Here is an 18,211-nt window from a genome sequence, read left to right as displayed (position 1 = left end):
ATACGGAAACAAGACATAAAAACAGATCAACATACCCCAGGCAGAGGAAAGTACAAGAAGTATGTCACCAGGAGCTGGATCCTGATTTTTACTGGTGGGATGGCAATGCAGCTCCCTAGAAAACACACAGGCAAAAATGAAGAAAGAGGGGACTTAAACACACTATCCGGCACTCAATGCACATTCTTAAAACAAGTGCTTAAGCCACAAGCATAAACTTAAGCTACAAGTACTATAACTGACCTTTTCTCTGTGTTGCCATAGAGAAATATGAGAGCAGAGAATGTTTTATGATAGCCTATAATCTCCCTATCAGTTTAGCAGTGAGTGATTGGGCAAGCAATTAAGTTTTAATTGAAAAATTGGAGCAAATGGGGAGAAAAAATCAGAAAAAATGAATGTTCGAGCCAGCTAGTCACATTAGTGACAGCAGCTAATGTTTCTAACATGGGCTTTAAATCCTTAGCCTCCCTCCAAAGCAAACATATTATGCATTGTTCGTAACACCCATAATTGGAAATATTTAGCCATCCAAATAGTAGAAGTACATTCATTTATTTGCTCAGTTACTGGGTGAATACTAATAGGTCATCCTAGGGGAGATGTATATAGCTCTCATTTTAGAGATCACCTGCACAAAACTGTTTGAGCTCATAAACTGTGTATCTTGGTTTCCTCTGAAAGCAAGAAGCTGGCTGAAGGCATTCAGGCTTGTGAAGGTGGGGAAAATGAACCAGGGCTTTCCTGCTTCAGCAGACAAGGTCAGCCTGAAGTCACATAAGACCTGGTCTCAGGTGAGCCAGCACCTGCAGGAGTGATGGATTTCCTCCCTCACAGTCTGCAGCTCTGTGTCTGTGTCATTTGCTTCTTCAAGTCCCTCACTCCACCTGCCACAGGTGAGGCCCCAGGAGCAGCACCCAGAGCATCCTGGGTGCGAGGAGACTTCTCAGTGGCTTTGGTCCACCAGCTGGCTGAGTGGACCAAATCACATCTACATCCCCATCTACAGCTATTACGTTGGGCGAGGTTGTTAAGAATAGAATGATGTACAAGAGGGGGAAGGCTCTCTTTAAAGCATTGCCAAGAACTGCTGGCAGTGGTGATGACAGGAAATCACTTTTTCTGTGTAAAAGGAAAATTATGCATTTGGGCATTGTCATCCCTGGGAGGAGGAAGGTGAGTTAATGAGGGCATGTTGAAATACATCCACTGCCAGTGAGGATGCACTAGAAGAAAATCCAAACACAGGGAGCAAGCAGCTTAATTTCTTTATTTCTAGGAACCAGCTCAAATCTAGCTCATGCCAGTGACCCTTTGCCATCTGAAAGCAGCCTGTGTGAGATCCCAGCCCTGTCCCAGCAGCAGGTGCTGGCAGCACAAACCTCCCACCTGCAGTCCCTGCAGTCCTTCGGGCCCCAGGGGAGCCCACTGTGGTGGAAGCTGGTTTCTCTGCATGGCTGACGTGTGGTGAGGGTGGTATGGCTGGGGCTAGAGGCTGAGAAGAGAAAATACTGAGGTTGTCATAGGCTGTAGCCCCCTGATAGTCAAGGACTTAACACATTTTTTAAGGCTTTTGTGTTTGGTGAATTTAACATTATGATATTACCGAGGAATTTAATAGGATGGCTGCTTTTGCGCTGAAAGTATACATGGAAAAAACCTTAAGCTTTTCTTTTTAGCTTTGTATTACAAGCTCATTTTTTACTGCAAATGGTCTTTTTTCCACTCACTCATTCAGGAAACATAGTGATTTTTCCCACCATCCTGGGGAATGAACAGGAAAAAAAAATGGATATTTCTATGTTCATAAAGAACAGAATATGACATGCACTTTCAAGCCATTTCAACCTTTGCTGTGAATACTTTCCCACTGTCCCCCTGAGTGCCCCAGATCCAGATGGGGTTTGCACACTGCTGCCGGGGCTCCTCAACCTGGGAAATACCATGGTAGGAGATGTATTTGCCATCGCAGCAGTTGTAAAGAGGACAGAGCCTGTCTTGGGCAGAGACTGGCCTGTGATTCTCTGCTGATAAATAAACATCTCTGTTTCCCTTTTGCACTATGCAACTTGATGGTAAAGGTTTCAAAGAAATGTTGAGCTGACATCAAAAAAACAGACTCTCTAAGGCAAATAAAGGGAGATTTATTTTCTTATTCAGGTTTCTCAAAGGCTCCTTCTCTGTGCCCTTTCTGTACACAATGGTTTTCACCATTCAGGAATGCTTTCATTTAATGTCTCAAATAGCTTTTTGTGTCTCCTGGTATCTTTCTTTAACCATAAAATAAACATCATTTCCCTAACAGGTCTAACAATGTGGGTTTGGGGGCACCATGGCAATAATCGATCCAGAATATAACTTTTTCACTCATTGGAACCTAAGACTTTGTTTTTCAGCAGGTCACTCTCAGTGTCCCTGTTTCCTCATAAAAGTTTGCTCAGTATAATGCTGCAAATGTGTAATTTCTTTTAAGCCAAAGTAGATATATCAACTCAGTTTTAGTGTGGAGAATGTGACAGCTTTTGTGTTGGCACAGCCCCTGGCTGTGCAGGAACAGAAACGGCAGCAGGTGTCCCTGTACACTGGTGGCAGGGCATCTGCAGGGGCTAGGGCTGTATTTGTGTGTCTGCTGGACAGCCATGGGGACAGGTAGAGAAATCCCTCTGATGGAGTGAGATCTGCAAAAGGGTTATCTCACGGCTGCTTCGCCAGCCCTGCGCTGCTCTCTGGAGCAAGCTGCTGGGCAAGAAGGACCACAGGGCAGGAGTAGTCTGAATGCAAATTTACAGCCTTCTCTGAAGTCTATTTTTTTTTTTCTGAGAAAAAGAACAAACCATTCCCAGCCCTCCGGCACAAGCAGCTGCTGCTAGAGTTATTGAACCAGGCAGCACATGCTTCATGCTGCTGATGATTTTCTCTTTTAACTGGATAAATAAGATGCAACTATAATGATGATGAGACTTCAGTGTATTAAGCTGCAGACACTGGTAGGCAGGGATGCCTGGCTGCGAGATGAATTCCTGCACAGTGATAATGGGTTATGGGGATTTCCTGCGTGGCTGCCTGAATCGGGGCCATCTGTCAGCAGCTTTCTGTGGTGACAGGCCAATGCCGAAAAGACGGATGGAGGGAATCTGAAGAGAGAGACCTTCCCAGCTGCAGGGGAGGCTGAGCCATGGGCTGAGCTGGACAGATTTACAGTCTGCCTCGTTCTCTTTAGGAGTGATGCTTTCCTGAAATGTTTGTGTTGATGTGGTGTGGGTGGCTTTTGTTGTTGTTGTTGTTGTTTTGTTTTGTTTTGTTTTTGTTTTGTTTCTGTGCATGTGATATTCTGGTACTAGGGTGCTCCCCAGGTACTGCATTAGCTGCTGGGGGAAGAGGACTGGAGGGTCTCAGCTGAGGGAACTGCTGGACATCCTGGGCAGCTGTACCTCAAAGCCTGCCTGAAGGTGGGAGGATGTTTTACCCCAGTCCTGACTTTCAAAGGCCAAGGAGAAGACAAATCAGGAAGAGGCTGAGAGAGCTCAGCCATTATCTGTAGCAAGACAGAGATAAAAGGTATAGCTTAGAAGTAGCTCCCTTGTGTTCTGACAACAGCTTATCAAAACGTTTACAGTATTCCCTTCGACTTAATGTACTTTTTGGTGATTCTCTGTGCTATCGTGGGTAACCAATTTATTGCAGTTCAGGCATGCCATTGTTGGTTTTGAACTCAAACAAGTGGTTTTAGTGGTGATTTATGTTTAAGTAATAGGAGCTATCTAGTACTGGTGAGCTATCCTGCAACAACAAACCAGCCCAGGCAGTGCAGTTGTTGTAATAACGCTGTTTTGTGGCAGTACAGATTAAATGTCCAGCCTGTCTAAGATTTCTGTGCTTTCTTTGTGGTACTGAAATTGCTGAAGCTAAGGCAGTTTAAGGCTTACAAGCAAGGCAGGGACGCCAGAGAAAAGTGGTATCTTTCATTAGGCAAAAGCCTTCAGTAACTGAAGACTTGCCTAGCTTTTCCAACTATATCATTTAGACTAATAAAAGATAATACATCCCCTTCCAAACCCTTGTTGTGGACATCTTAAAATAGGGCATACTTTTAAAGAAGCAGAAAAATTAGAGAGGATGCAGTAGAAAGTCACACACACTCACTCCCAAGAAAATAAAAATTAAAAAAAAAAAAATGATTGGACAGTTTTTGATTGCTTTTTATGCAGCATGAGAATTAGAGAGCTCAGGAGGCTCATCAAGAAAAAACAAGAGAAGTCATGCTCAGACTGGTAGGTGCTTTCGTGGGAAGAGCTTACCCAGTTATGAAGGGGTTTTTGCTCTGGTTGTGTCACAGCAAGAACCACAGCTGTGACAGTGGAGATTAAATATGAACTATAAATAAGGCATTATCATACTGTTGCAGTAGGTTGCTCTCTGTAAGCTTTTCTTTGCATTCAGCTTGCAGGCTCAACATGACAGCAACAGAGTGAAAATATAGGCCCTGTAGATCATATTGACTGATCCTTTCCCCTCTTAGAAAGAGTAATTCTGCAAGTGAGTTAAAAGAGCACAGGATTAGCTCCAAAGAGTCTGAAGTCCTGCAGAGTCTCTGAGGCTAAGGACGCAGAGCATGGGACTCTTGCGTTTGCTGTCCTCCTCCAGAGCTAATGAAACACCATACAGCCAGACACATGCTATAAATAATGAATGGCCAAAAGAGCCAGTTGGAGATCACTAAGCATGGGAGGGATTTAACAGTTAGCTGAGGATTTAAGAGACCGGCTCTGTCCAAGAGCTACTCTCTCCCCTTCCCTCACGTTTATCTCTGAAGATAGATGTGTGAAGGCTTGCAGGAAGCTCTCATGCTGCAAAGTGAAGGCCAGGTGCTTAAGAACTAATCAAAAGATGTGCGCGTACAATAAACAGGTTGGTGGCTGATGGGGTAGGCTTTCAAGAGGCCTTTCCAAAGCCTTTCTGCTGCAAAAAGCAGAGCGAACATTTGTCTCACTGACTGTTCCACACTGTTCCAGCAGCCCTGGTTTGCTGAGGACCAGGAGAGCATCAGCTGGTCTCCCTGCCTATGGGGGCGTGAGGCACAGTTCCTGCTGCATAAAGATTTTGTCTGTGTGAGAGGGTTGGCAGAAGACCTCACCCAGGGAAGGATGCTTTTGTAATGTTGGCTTGCAGAGAGCAGAAGCAGCAGGCAGGAGGATGGGATACTTAACGGGAATTGCTGTTGGCAGCACACAGCCGCAGCAAAGCAGCCCATGGCAGTGGCTGCAGCTCAGCACAAGGCTCAGCTCTCTGGGGCTGTTATTTCCAGCCTGTGCAGTGAAGGTCTGACCCCCAGGCTGATTAAATCCTTGGGGCTGTGCATCGGGCTCATGCTCACAGGTGCTGCCTCTGGTGCCCCTCCAGCACAGGCGGGGGAGCTTGGAGAAAGAGGGACTGATAAAGCCAGCCACAGAAGTTTGCTTCCCACTGGCCCTCTCCTGCTAGGCAGAGGCCCCTCCGCTGCTGGCCTTCTGTCAAAGGGTGTCAGGTGCCTGCTAATTACAGCTAATGAGGAACTTAATTGCCCTGCAGCACATGGCTGGCTGTTCAGGCTGCTGTGTGGTTGGGGCAGGGGGTTGTCTGTCTGTCTCCTTGTTCTGCTCTGGCCCACACACATGGTGGGAAGGGGCAGGAGGCTCCCCCTGCCCTCAGTGTGTGGGGCTCTTTGGGGAGGGGTTGTCCCAGACCCACAGCCCTAAGCACGTGCATTTGCCCTCCTGATCTGCTGTGCTTGCATCTGGAGGCTCCTGGATGTGGTAGCCCTTCCTGCTGGCATCTGCTCAACTGGGAGGGCTTGTGAAGGCTCCCTGGCAAGGTATGTCCTTCTAGAGGGGGCTCTGGGTTTGTGCACTGGCTGCAGGTATGGGGAGTGCTGGGCTGGCAGGAATTGGGATGTTAGCGTGCTTCGATGCTGGTGAACCCCTGCTGACAGGCTGGGTCCCCCTGCCTTGTCATACTCCACATTTGCTTTGATCCAAGTGGGCCTGTTTGGTCTGTGTGTTTGTGGGGTGGAGCTAGGTGGGAAGGAGGTGTTTGTGGAGCATGCACAGGAGGACAGACCTTGCACTGGGCCTCTTACAGACAGACTGCCAATGTGGCAGCCAAGTCCTAACCCCATCTCTCATGTCTGTGTCATGTATAACTAAAATTTTATAAAAAGACTGGCCTAATGGGGGATAACATGTTTGTGTGTGTGCACTAGGTTGTGTGACTCCAGAATAGATCTGCTGGCTGGGGAGCACAGTTGTGTGTTAGAGCCAGGCATGTTTTACCTGCAGCAAAACTGGCGGGCTCCAGCACAGTGTCCTTGTCTGTTTGATTTCATATCAATTGAATGTGTTTTCAGAGACTTGTTGAAAACTGATGAGGCTTGGATTTGGCTTGACAGGACACAGCCAAGAACCTTTTAGCATTTTTAGTAGCATTTTTTGACTGCTAGGAAGTTCTCCGAGCCACCTCATCTGACTAGATGACTAGCATTCTTTTCTTTTAAAAAAAAAAGAAAAGGGAATAGCAAGTAATAAATGTAAGGAGATAGGATCGTTTCCACAGCTACCAGGTGGCGGGTTACCAGAAGTCCAAATACCCCTGTGTTAGTCCAATGTACAGCAGACAGCTTGTCTGGCCCTGAGGGGAAAAGGGTACAGGCCAAATTATGATTACAGTCATGCTTGTGTAAGCCTAGAAGAAGCCTTCCATCCTGGACATGTTTAGAGAAATGCCTTTGTTTTGAGCAAGTCAAATACACTGTTTCCAGAGCTTTTTGCAGGCAAGATGTTGTGAATGACACAGGATAAAGCCTGTGTTGGGCTGTTGGTGCGGTGTAGAGGTGCCCCATTTGGCCATGTTTTTAGGCTTCCCTTCAGCAGCTGGCAGGCCAGGGCTATGCAGGGGCCTTGTTGCAGCTCACGTCCGCGCGGTGACATGGGCTGACACTGTTGTGACACATGGGCACAGGGGGAGGCATGAGCTTTTATCTGCTCTGAATGCAAGGCTCTGGGACAAGTCTCAGCTGAGTGCACCTGCAAAATGCAGGAGCAGCTGAGCACCGCGGTACTGAAAAGAAAGGGAAAATGTTCCCCGCCACAGAGACGACCCATGCTGCAAAGCAGGACTGGCGGGGCGGTTTCCCGAGCCCTGTAGCCCAGTTGGAGTTGGATCACCTGCTTCAGTCCCTTGTGTTATTCCTCCACCCTGATAACTCCTTTGATGTTGTTCTGCAGATAGGCCTTGGCCAGTCCCCTGTGCTGGGGTCGGTTCAGTTCATTTTTAGCATTTCCACTAATGCAGGAAGCCTGTGGTTTCTGGCTTTGGTGTGTGCAGTTGGTGAAGGTAGCACTGGCAACGTACAGGACAGGGCTGGAGGCTGTGAAGGCAGGCACGTCTCCCTGGGGCACCTGAGTCATGTCCCAGAATTGTTTGGTGCCTCGGATTTCCCATCTGTGGGATGGAATTAGATAAAGTGAGTGAATTTATGCTGGAGGTCATGAAATACACAGCTTTCTTCAGGCAATATGCAGTCAGTGCAGCCTAAACTAGTACTTAGGCTGTTGCTTCTATGGAAGCATAGGTAGAAGTAACCCCTTGCATGTGGGTCAGCCTCTCTCAGCAGATCTCTGCCAACAGAGTGCAAAACGAGGAGAGAAACCACCCCAGTAAGGGCAGTTCAGATGCTGCTGCCAAGGCCAATGGCAGGGATGGAGAGTATTCGGTGTGTGGCAGAGAAGGCTGCAGACCTTCATTTCTGAAGGCTCTTGGATACCAAACTGCTAATGGTTTTAAAAGGAAAGGGATCCTTATCTGGATAATGAGGATTCTTCCTTTTCTGCCTGGGAGAGAAACCTTAACCCTGCATATTGCAGGAAAAGAGAAAGCCCACAGCTTTCTTCAGCATCACCACTGGCACTGGTGCTGGCCTGTACCAGCTCTGCCCTAGTGACTTGCAGATAAGAGCAAGTTTTTAGTGACTGCCGTGTCCCACAGCAAATTGAGGTCTTGTGTTCTCCCTGGCATGCCTGCAGGCCCTGAGAATCACGGGACAGAGACACAGACACATCTCTTGGAAGTGCTGTGTGGCCATCCTGGCCCTCTGGCTGTGCTGGCTATTAATGGAAGAACAAACAATTTAACAAGATGAAGTCAAAACTCTGCTCTGGTTGCAGGCAGGAACTTGACAGGACATGTTATTTGCGTGTCACCTAGGTGACAAGTGTGCAGCTGCCCGTGGACATCTGATCTGACCGGCATGGGCCTCTCTTTCTGCGTTGCCCTGGGGCTTTGCACCCTGTCGTTGATGATTATGTCATGTTATATGTGGATCTAGAGGCTGACCCTGTATAACATGATATAAAGCGATGCAAGCAATATATTGGGACAACAGGGTGGATCCTAATCAGAAACATGTGTGGAATATATTTGCTCTAGTCAAAACTGTCCTGTCCGGAGACATACTTGTCAAAGGAGAAGGCAGCTCATTAAATGCTGAAGTCGGTGGGTCCCAGAGCCTGAGAAATGCAGGACTTGAATTCTCCTGGCTTACTGCTGTGTAAGATGGTGCAGAACAAAGGACTAGTACAGGGTAAAGCTGCAGGGAAGGGTGGTGGTGGAAATCGGGTGCCAAGATGAAGGACCTCTGATTGACTGCATGCTGCTGTCAGTACTCACAGTGTGGCTGTGGAAGGATTTTATTTTTTTCCCTTCTGCTAGCTGGAGTGGGGCAATGGTGAGATTAAGAGCATGCCCTTGCTGTGTGGACTGCCAGTGCACTGTGACCTGGATTTGAGCATCTGCAGGTCTATCTGTTAGAACACACGGCCTTTATTAGGTAGAGAGGGTGCTCTTGGTCACAGGGATCTGTGCTGGCCATGCTTCCTTTTCTTCATCTGATATAACTCTAGCGTGCCCCAGGGGGGTGTACGAGTTGTTTAGGCATGTTTCTTCCTCTGAATGACTCCTGGCGAAAAGGTTCAGGGGATTTTCAGTCAACATCATTCTGTTTAAGAAACAGTAATTAGCAGTAAAAGCTTAACACCACTGTCCTGTAAAAACAGGAGCTTTCTCAGCTGTTTCCATTTTGCTGTAATATCTAGAATACATACTGTGAAGAAGGATTGCTACAGTAGAGCAGTGCTTACACTTTGCTATCCCACCAGCCATGAGCACAATGATGGGCAGAGCTGAGACCTAGCAGTGCTTTAAGAGAAGGATGTCCTCTCAGCATGAGAAATGGGTCTCTTGGGAAGTATGCCAGTGCAAGATCTCCACGTCTTGGAAACTGCATAGCAAGCTCTGGGTTAAGATGCTGAAGGTATTCATCCTGGTTGTGTTTTCTGCTTCCCTTCAGGGCCCTACACTTGAAGCACAACCTGCTCTTTGAGTTGTTTTGATAGCCAAAATGTTGGTGCCACCTGCTCCAACTGATGGACTCTGTATTAGCAATGGGTTCAACTCTGCCCACAAACAGCTGTTTGGAAATTTGCTCCTTTGAGAGCTCAAGTTCCTCCATAGCAACTCCTGGGCAAAATGCAAAATTCTTGTAATTCAGCAAGTCCTAAAAATCAAGCCACAGAAGCCAGTGTTACGCCTGCTAAGGATGCCAAGTTTATAGATAAAATGGCATAATTGTATTCATTCACTTGACATAGTGATTTGTCATACATTTAATCTGGGATAAGCAGACCTCAAATACAGGGGTGACAACGTTGGATTACTTATTGTATGAGGAGAGGAAAAGCTTTGTTTTGGAAAATATTGCATCTAAAAATTGGCTGGACTGTAGAATTGGATTTTAGGGTCTGCTTTCAGAGGTGACTGTTCTTAAATTGAAGTATGTCACAGAACCATGGAAATACAGGTACACTGTGTGTGTGTGTATGTTATTTATTTAAATAGGATTCAGGGATTTAATTTCTTGAGCAAAAGAGCTGCATGTATGTTCAGGGGAGTTGCAACTGAGTTGATTCACGTGTGTGTAGAGGACTTCTGGCTGCATAGGTAGCCCTGCATGAGTTCCTGTACTTTCAAGGAAGCATTTGACCTACAGGTATATCAGATGTCTGCACAGCCTGGGCAGTATTCACCCTGATAAAGAATCTGACTAGAAAAAAGGTTCATTTCCAAGGAAACCCAGCTGCCTAGTAGTCTTACCTGTAATAAGTACCATTTTCATGGAGCTTTAAAGAATTAAATTAGGGTATTATTTTATTTTAGAATGATTTCAAAATTAAACCCTTTATAAGGAAGGATATAAAAGCCACTGCGAATTGGTGTCTAACTGTATTTACTCAAGAACAAAATCCTTTTCTTTTTCTCCAAGGTTTTTGCTATGTTCAAGTGAAAGCATTTTGCAGCTAATCAGTTTAGGTTCCTTAGACCTGGAAGTGCTTTGCCACTGTTAGTCATTGCTTCATGGCTAACTTGTCCTTTTTAAACTTATAACACTTTTATTCCATTTCTCATGATTTTTATGTTCATGCATTTCCTCATATCATTAATACAGAAGAGGACATCATGAAACACATGTTACTAATGTACTGCTCAATATTATGTAATCAGATAAGATTAAAATAATTCTGACATTACACATGTCTTACAAGGATGTACATAAACCATATGTTAGCCATATGTTTCAGCCATTTCAAAGATGATTGAAATAATTGTTAAAGAGTAAATAATGTAATGAAATTAGCTTACAATGTTCTGAAATGTATATGCAAGTATGGATAACAACATTTCTCAGATGTTCTTAGAACTGAGCATAGGTTTCAATTTTATATTCAGGGTATCAAATATGACTTTGCTGTTTGAATAGCATTAATACAGCAATTCATCTTGAGTTTTCTGTTTCTTCCCTCTTATGGATTTATTTATTTTATTTTTTTTAAAGAAGTAAGTCTTAACTAATTAATGCTTTCTGATTTGGATGTATTTGCTTGGAGTGTCCTAGACCTCTCCAAAAGTCTCAGCTCAGTACAAAGCCATAGTGTGTTGTGTTAAGAGACAATCAGGTGAGACTGGTCTACGGGAGCTGTGGATGTGAACCAATGCAAAGAGTAAGGGCAGAGCTCTACTCTTGAGAGGAGTAGAGCTGGGATTTGAGGTTGATTGTCCTAAAAGCTGCATGCCTTAAGCCCCAAAGTACCCTTTCTTGTAACAGGGTCTCCTGTCTCATACCTCCATCCCTACTTGTGGGAGGGACACAGTGTTACCAGCCTGAGCTGAACAGCTGCATGTCTTTACTTCTTGTACAGGACTGAGAGCATATCTGTGATGCAGGTCTCTGAGATGAACTACCAACCTCTGCAAGCAATCACAAATGTGCTGTAGGGTTTAGGTCATTCCTGCCTGCCATCATGTCCCCTAGCAGCTACATCTGCCAGATGGATAACGCATAGTGGTGGTGGGTGGGTGCAGAAAGGGGGATTGATGCTGGGGATTTACAGGTATTTGCTATCCCCCTCGGCTCGTAGCTCAGTGTGCTCCGTGTCCTTCCCATGTGCTGGGGGATTGTCAGGGCAGGGACAGTACGGGGACAAGTTGTGGCTGGCAGTGGGTGACATATTGTAGCACTGTTTCAGCAGGGTGATAAGGGTGAACAAAGTAATCTCACCCCCTCCTAGGGTGTCAGGGAGAGAATATAACATGCAAGACTGATGAAGGTTTTGGCAGTATTGCTGACAGGTGGAGATTTCAGCAGCCTCTCTTCCTTGTGTATCTTCCCCAAGCGACATGAAACAGAGCAAAAGGATCATACGCAGAGAAATACCTCTCCTTACTCAGTCATCTCTGGCCATAAAACATCTGTTCCCTTTCTAACTTCTTTGCTGCTTCCCCTTTCCATGGCTAGTTTAATTCCTTGTAGACCCTGGATCTGACCTTTGTTTTTTCTAGCATTGCCAATGCTCGATCCTTTGCATGGTCCCCCTGCTACTGTTTGCCACTCTTCTTCCTACACTTTGTTTCCTTGCTGTCCCTTGCATTCACCCTTACATCCTTGTTAGCTTTTTACTGCTTGGTTGGGTTTTGAATTTGCTGTAATTCAGCCATTTCAGCTGCCTTGGACACTAGTGTACATCTTACTTGCATGCCAATAAGCTTGTGGGATGAACTTACATTGATGCAAAATGGAGAGCTGGGAGCTTGTGGTGATACATGTACATCTTAACATTAAACCCCAACATGTAGATCAGCTGTGGGAGTCAGCTGCAGAGCAGAGAAAGGACTTTTTTCATTACTAGTTTTATCTACAGAACTGCTCAAGCCAACCTACCTTTCAGTGTACAACCCCCATTTTCACTTTTCAAACAAAGTATGTATCTTTTTCCTTGTGGAAAAAACATATCTGTAAGAAAAAGATAACTTTTAACTAGGAGAATGAGTCCTGCTATGATATCTATATCCTACAGAGGGGGGAAAAAAAGGAGGGCGCGAAGAAGCTGACTTAAAGTGAAAATGTTGAAATCTTCAGTCCCTGCTGTGTGCTAGGTGAACTGCTTTGCCTCACAGAACTTGTATTTTTGAGTGTTTACTTTTCTTTGAGGAAGAACTCTTCTGTTTAAATAACCAGAAGTATAGAGATGTTTTTGCAGTTGGAAAGGTGTTGAGCTTGAGGCTTTGTGTCAGCTCTTTATGCATCTTCTATAGCTGCTCAAATATTTTTTTTTCTTCGTAAAAGTTTAATACAGAAAATTAATGAGGAGCTGGCTGCTTAGTGAAATGGTGCGGTAACTGCAGCCAGGCTATAAGTAAGTTGTCAGCTCTGGACCTTCCCAGTCCAATAGGTAATTGCAGAACTGTGTGAGTGAGATACAAAGGGAGGCTCTGAAAGGTTCAAAGAGATTTATAGAATATTTCAGACCACAAAAACACATAAAACAAAGTCCAAAAGGCTGCAGGAACAGGACAAGAGGGACATGCTGTCAGAAGCAGCTTGTCATATAGTTATGATTTACTGTCCTCTCCCAAGCGATCTGTACAATCTCTGTCAGCAACATGGCAAGCAAATAGCGTTCAGGGGGCTTGAGATGAGTGTTTGGGAGAGAAGGCAGCATGACAATGACCACCGCAGACTTTGTCAAGGAAGCCTTTGCACAGCTCTTTTTGAACAGAAAGCACAGAACACTCCTTTCACCTTTTTCTTTTCACTGTGAAAGGACAAACCTAGGTCAAGTGAAGGAAATATCCCCAAATAATAAGAATTTAACTTTGAGGTTATTCAAAGCCTACTGGGGAATTTAGATATCCATTGAAATTAATGGAATGGTGTACCGAAGTCTACACTGTAAGGTCAAAAATCCCAGCCTAAAATTTTCAAAACCATCATCTTCCCTATTTTCAGGTGTTGCTTGTTCTTTCTGCTAGCCAGACATAGACCTGTGCTCTAACACGATTTGTATATGAAGCAAAAGTCAGGTCTGTTTAGGTTCAGTGCCAACTGGCCCAACCCCTCCATTTCACAGAATCACAGAATTTCTAGGTTGGAAGAGACGACAAGATCATCGAGTCCAACCTCTGACCTAACGCTTTCTGCAGCATTCAAAGCAACAAGAGGCAGTTAAACAATTTTCCTTCCTCATCTTCCTATTTAAGCTTGGGGAAGGGTGGGGGGTGAGGTGTTGTGAACCCAGGTTTAGAAACTAGGGACTAAAACTTAAATTTTGAAAAAGTCCACTTTATGCCCAGAGAGCTTGTGCTGTATGCTTTGCCAGGAGACCCTAGTCTTGCAATAGCTCAGCTCACTTAAGAACTGATGTTAATCATGACATTAAAAATAATCTAGCAAAATATCCCCTTTTATGGTTCATCCACAGGCATGTTTCCACTGGTAGATGGCTTGACCCAGGTGGCAGTGATGAGGTTTAGGAAGGCTTCTGCATTTGGGCATCAGTGTCTGAAAGGCATCCTTGTCACATTACCAGCAGGGCTGCTGTGCTCCATGTGCACTCGTCCACACAAGCGCTACCTTTCTCACTGGTTGATGCTGACCTATCTCCCCAAACCTTCCCCATTTTCCTTTCTCTCTGTCCTTCATCCTGTTCTTTCCTTTTGTCTCTCTGTGCTTTGCTATACTTTCCTCAAGCATCCTATTCCAAGTCCTTTAATCCCAACCCTTCTTTCTAAATCCTAGACTTCTTGTCTCTGCCTTCTAAGATCTGTCATCACCCTCTTTTTATCAGGAAACCTTTCTTCCAGCCAGCTTCATTCTGCAGGCAGGCAGCTTCATTCTGCTCCCATCCGCACCCATGAATGAGTCGTGTGCTCAGATTCATACTCCTAGCTAATCCTGCCTGGCCAGCGCTTTGCTCCTGGCCTGCTGTTGTTCTGTCCATCTGTACTCCTTGCTGGTGCTGCCAGCCATGCTCCACATCAAGGGGCAGGTATTGCTTGTCTGTAGGCTTGGCTGGATCGTGATCAGGAACAGTGCAAGGAATAGAATGGGGGATTTGAGGATGTAGGTAATGTTATGACTTGACTGTCATCTTTATAAGGGACTCTGTGGATGTTTCCAAGGGAGAAAACCTACTTCTAAAAAATTATAGGAGAGCCCAAGGTGGATGCATCACTGATGTCTTTGCTTCCTCACTGCCATGCAGCACATACTCCTCTTACAGCAGGAAATGAGGCTCAGCAATCCTGCTTTGGTCAGACTGGCCTTCTGGTACACAAAGCCTTTGTGGGGAGAGAGCTAGGGCTGCCAATCTGTTCTGGAAGTAGGTTTGGTAGGTACAGGCTTGGCATCCCAGGAGCCCCTCTGCTTGTCACCAGCTGGAGGTGAGGGCAGGGACTGAGCAGCCAGCAGGACTCACGCCAACTGATTAGCAGCACAGCATGCATGAGATTCCTTGGCACGGTGTGAGGTTATTGAGAAGCTGGGCTGAATCCCAAACTTGCCCCCGGCAGAATTGGCAGATCACGTAGCTAGTGTCGCTTTCAAGCACTTGGCTAAGCGAAACCTGCCCCTTCTGCATTCCCAGCTCCCCTCTGCTTGGCTGCGGAGTGGATTTGCTTAGCGGGTTGGCTGCCTCTCCACCCGTGTGTTTGCAGCATTTGAGGCATGGTGGAGTGTGTATCTCTGCAGTAATCCAATTCCATCTATACAAAGATGTGTGATGGTATCAGAAGCTGCAGCTTCTTCCACATTGGCTTTTGGCTATGGCTATTGTATGAAATATGTATTGCAAGGCATAATTCCGGTAGACTTGTAACAACCTTAAAGTTAGTAAAGCTTATTTTAATTTGCTAGTAGAAATTAGAGCTGGAAGAATTCCAGGTAACACTTGCAGTGACTGTGTAACGGTTGGGGCAGGACTGCTGCTGGTGCCACAGTGCAGCTCCGTCCTCTCCAGTGCACGGCTTCAGCACAGGGCCGGCGTTACTCCCCAGGCTGTGCTGTCAGGAAGAGAAGGTCCTTGGCAGAGCTGGCTTTGATAACACCAGTGGTGTTTAGCTAGGGAGGCCTATTTTTGTGTGTGTGTTTTTGTGTGGGGGGGAAGGTGCTCAGGTGATGTTATCATTCTCCCCCTCCTAGATAAGAAAAAATGCAAGCAACTGCTTGCTGGTGACTAGCAGATAGATGCTTAAAAGGCTCCCTTCTAAGGATGAAAAGAGTTTGTAATTAGCCACTTACATTTGCATTTCAACTACAGAAGAGGAGCAACTCCAGCCTAGCGGTAATTCTGTGAAGAAATTCTGGAAGAGGCTGTGTGGGAGTCCTGGCTGCACACAGTGAGGATACAAGGGATTGGGGAGGGAGATGCTTGTTCCCCTCTCTCCTTGCTGGCGTGGTCACCAGCACAAGCCCCAGCATCTTCCCACAAGCCTGGTAATGCCTGCCAGCTAACCAGGCTATGGGGCATTAAGGTCTTCTCTTAGGAAAATTATCTTCCCCTTTCCCCTCACCCGCAGCCCTGAGCATGGCCTTGTTTTGATTGTTGTTCTCCCTTGAGCATCTGGTTCTGGCTTGTGACTCAGGGGGCTATTTTTCTGCCACATGCTCTTGAATAGAGTTGTTTAGCACAATTTTAGCCACTTGTGGCTGTGAGCCCAATTGAAAACATGTGTGCTGGTTAAAGGCAGGTGAAGGGATTTCTTTTGTTAATTAGGCTTCAAATTCCATTGTGTTCCCAGTAACCAGTGGCCCAGGCTCAGATTTTGGTAACACCAGACAAACCCCATTAGTGAAGGAATAACCCTGGATTTGCACTGCTTATAAACCTCATAAGCCTTTCTTTCTTTTCCTTTTTTTTTTTTTTTTTTTTGGTCTTTGCTTAAAACAGCTGCATATGGCACTGATTTTTTTTTTCTAAAAATAAAAGCCTCTTCAAGCCTGGAGGGGTTAAAGATGCTTTCTGGGGCTGCATGGCCAAGGCTGAGGTGCTAGGATCAGACAGGAAAAGCAAGGGCTCCTTTCCCACCAGCATGCTGTCCAGTCCCCCACCACCCTCATGCCCAGCCTGTTTTCCCTTCTGCTCTACACCCAATTGCTAATCTGATCTCTGAAGCAGGGGACTGCTGTTTTGCACTGGGCTGTGAGCTGCTATCCACCCCCTGCGGGCTCCGCTAGTAATTAGAGTAACACCTTGTGTAATGGTTTAAGCAACAAATGCCTGTAGCTTCAGCCCACCCCAGATGCATCTCAGGTTCATTATCAGCTTAGGAACTCAGACAACTGGGGGGGCAGTTCTATTGTCAACAAAATGTCTATGCTTATGGCATAAATGGCACAGAAATCAAAACTAAAAGTTCATAGAAACCAGAATTCAAAGGGAAGTGGAGACTTAGATCTATTGGCAGCTTGGGGGCTGGGGGAAAGCACAAATGAGCTACCTATGGCGCAGCTACCTTAGCTGTCTCTTTTTGGTGGACAGAAGACTTCAGGCTTAACTCCTCAATGGCACAAATTCCCTGTGGCACAAGGGTTTTCAGTGTCAGTTAGACACCTTAAATACACTTACATATTGCTATCGGGTACTTGCTGCCTATTTAAATCAGCACATCTGAAGAATGCAAACACCTCTGAGGCTTTGGTCTTCTGTCTTGTGTATTTTCACCATGACGCTATTTGCCAAAGTTGTTGAATTTTACAAAGAAGCTGCTGCAGTGTTGAGCCTTGCTCCATCTCGCTACTTTCGTATTATTTTCAGACTTTATAAGGGAGATACCTATTCTATCATTAAAAAAAATGAATAGTGCCAGAGCTAGAACAGACCATTGAGTAATCCTTCTCAATATATATTTCTAGGGTGAGTCTAAGTAATTGATAACTCTGAGGGGTTTTTTTGATCATTTTGGCATTGAGTCTTGAGTAGTTTCATTTAGCCTTTGTTTCTTTCATTGTTAATGAAAATGTCTTATGAGGTAGTGTCAGTAAGCCTTACTGAAGTAAAGATATGCCATCTGCTGCTTCACCACAAGGTCTGAGGAGAGGTGATCGTGCACCACAGGAGATCAGCCCAAGTTAGAAACGTGCCCAGGGGACAATGGGAGCATGAAGCACATAATTCAAGACAAATATTTTTCAAATGTCAAAATTTTAGCATTAAACAAAAAAAGCATAAGGAACACTAAGTGGCTATAATACACCCCCAGGCCCTGTTTGTACATGTCAAAAAAAAAAAAAAGGCCCTGTTCTAGACTGAAAAGTTAATTAGGCCTCTGATGCTCTTGGTCCTTGGTGTCTAGTAAAGTGAAGTATATATTGGTGCAGAAAACTATACTGAGAGCTCAAATGCATTGTAACAGAAGATTTCAATGACGGGTGTTTTCAAATTTTTTCACCCTGTGAAACTGCTAATGTGCATGAACTTTCTGGTAATTTTTGGCTATATCTGGGGCCTGATATTCTAATCCTATGGTGGACTATCAGGTTGAAATTTATTCTCAAGTCCCTCATGTCCTTATTTAATGAATTCAGGTGACTCTCAAAGCCAGTTGCTCTATCACTGAAAGGAAGAAATCTATACACTTCTATAGCTATATGCTATCGGGAATGTAGTCAATCAACATATTCTGCCCAGCACGCAGTGTAATGACTCTTCAGAAGTACAGCAAAAGTTCTGGTCATCATATGTGCTCCTGTTACTCAGTGTCTAGTTGCTCTGTCCTGAATTTAACTGAGAAGTAGGCACAGTGGACTCTGCAAGATTCAATTCCCCATATTCAGGGGAAGGAAAAAGGG

General features: G+C 45.2%; 1 long non-coding RNA gene across 1 annotated transcript in view; it reads left to right on the top strand.

Annotated features, from left to right (window-relative positions):
• Window positions 1-5,599: 5,599 nt before the first annotated feature.
• The window catches only part of LOC137859572 (uncharacterized), a 29,521-nt gene continuing 16,909 nt past the window's right edge, over window positions 5,600-18,211 (top strand). Inside the window, exon 1 of the long non-coding RNA XR_011098391.1 lies at window positions 5,600-5,851. This is a non-coding gene — a long non-coding RNA (uncharacterized lncRNA). The remainder of the gene's footprint in view (window positions 5,852-18,211) is intronic.

Source organism: Anas acuta, chromosome 7 (genome assembly GCF_963932015.1).
Source record: "Anas acuta chromosome 7, bAnaAcu1.1, whole genome shotgun sequence".
Lineage (NCBI taxonomy): Eukaryota > Metazoa > Chordata > Aves > Anseriformes > Anatidae > Anas > Anas acuta.
The sequence above is the reverse complement of the archived record's forward strand: the minus strand, read 5'-3'. Positions and strand labels throughout refer to the sequence as shown.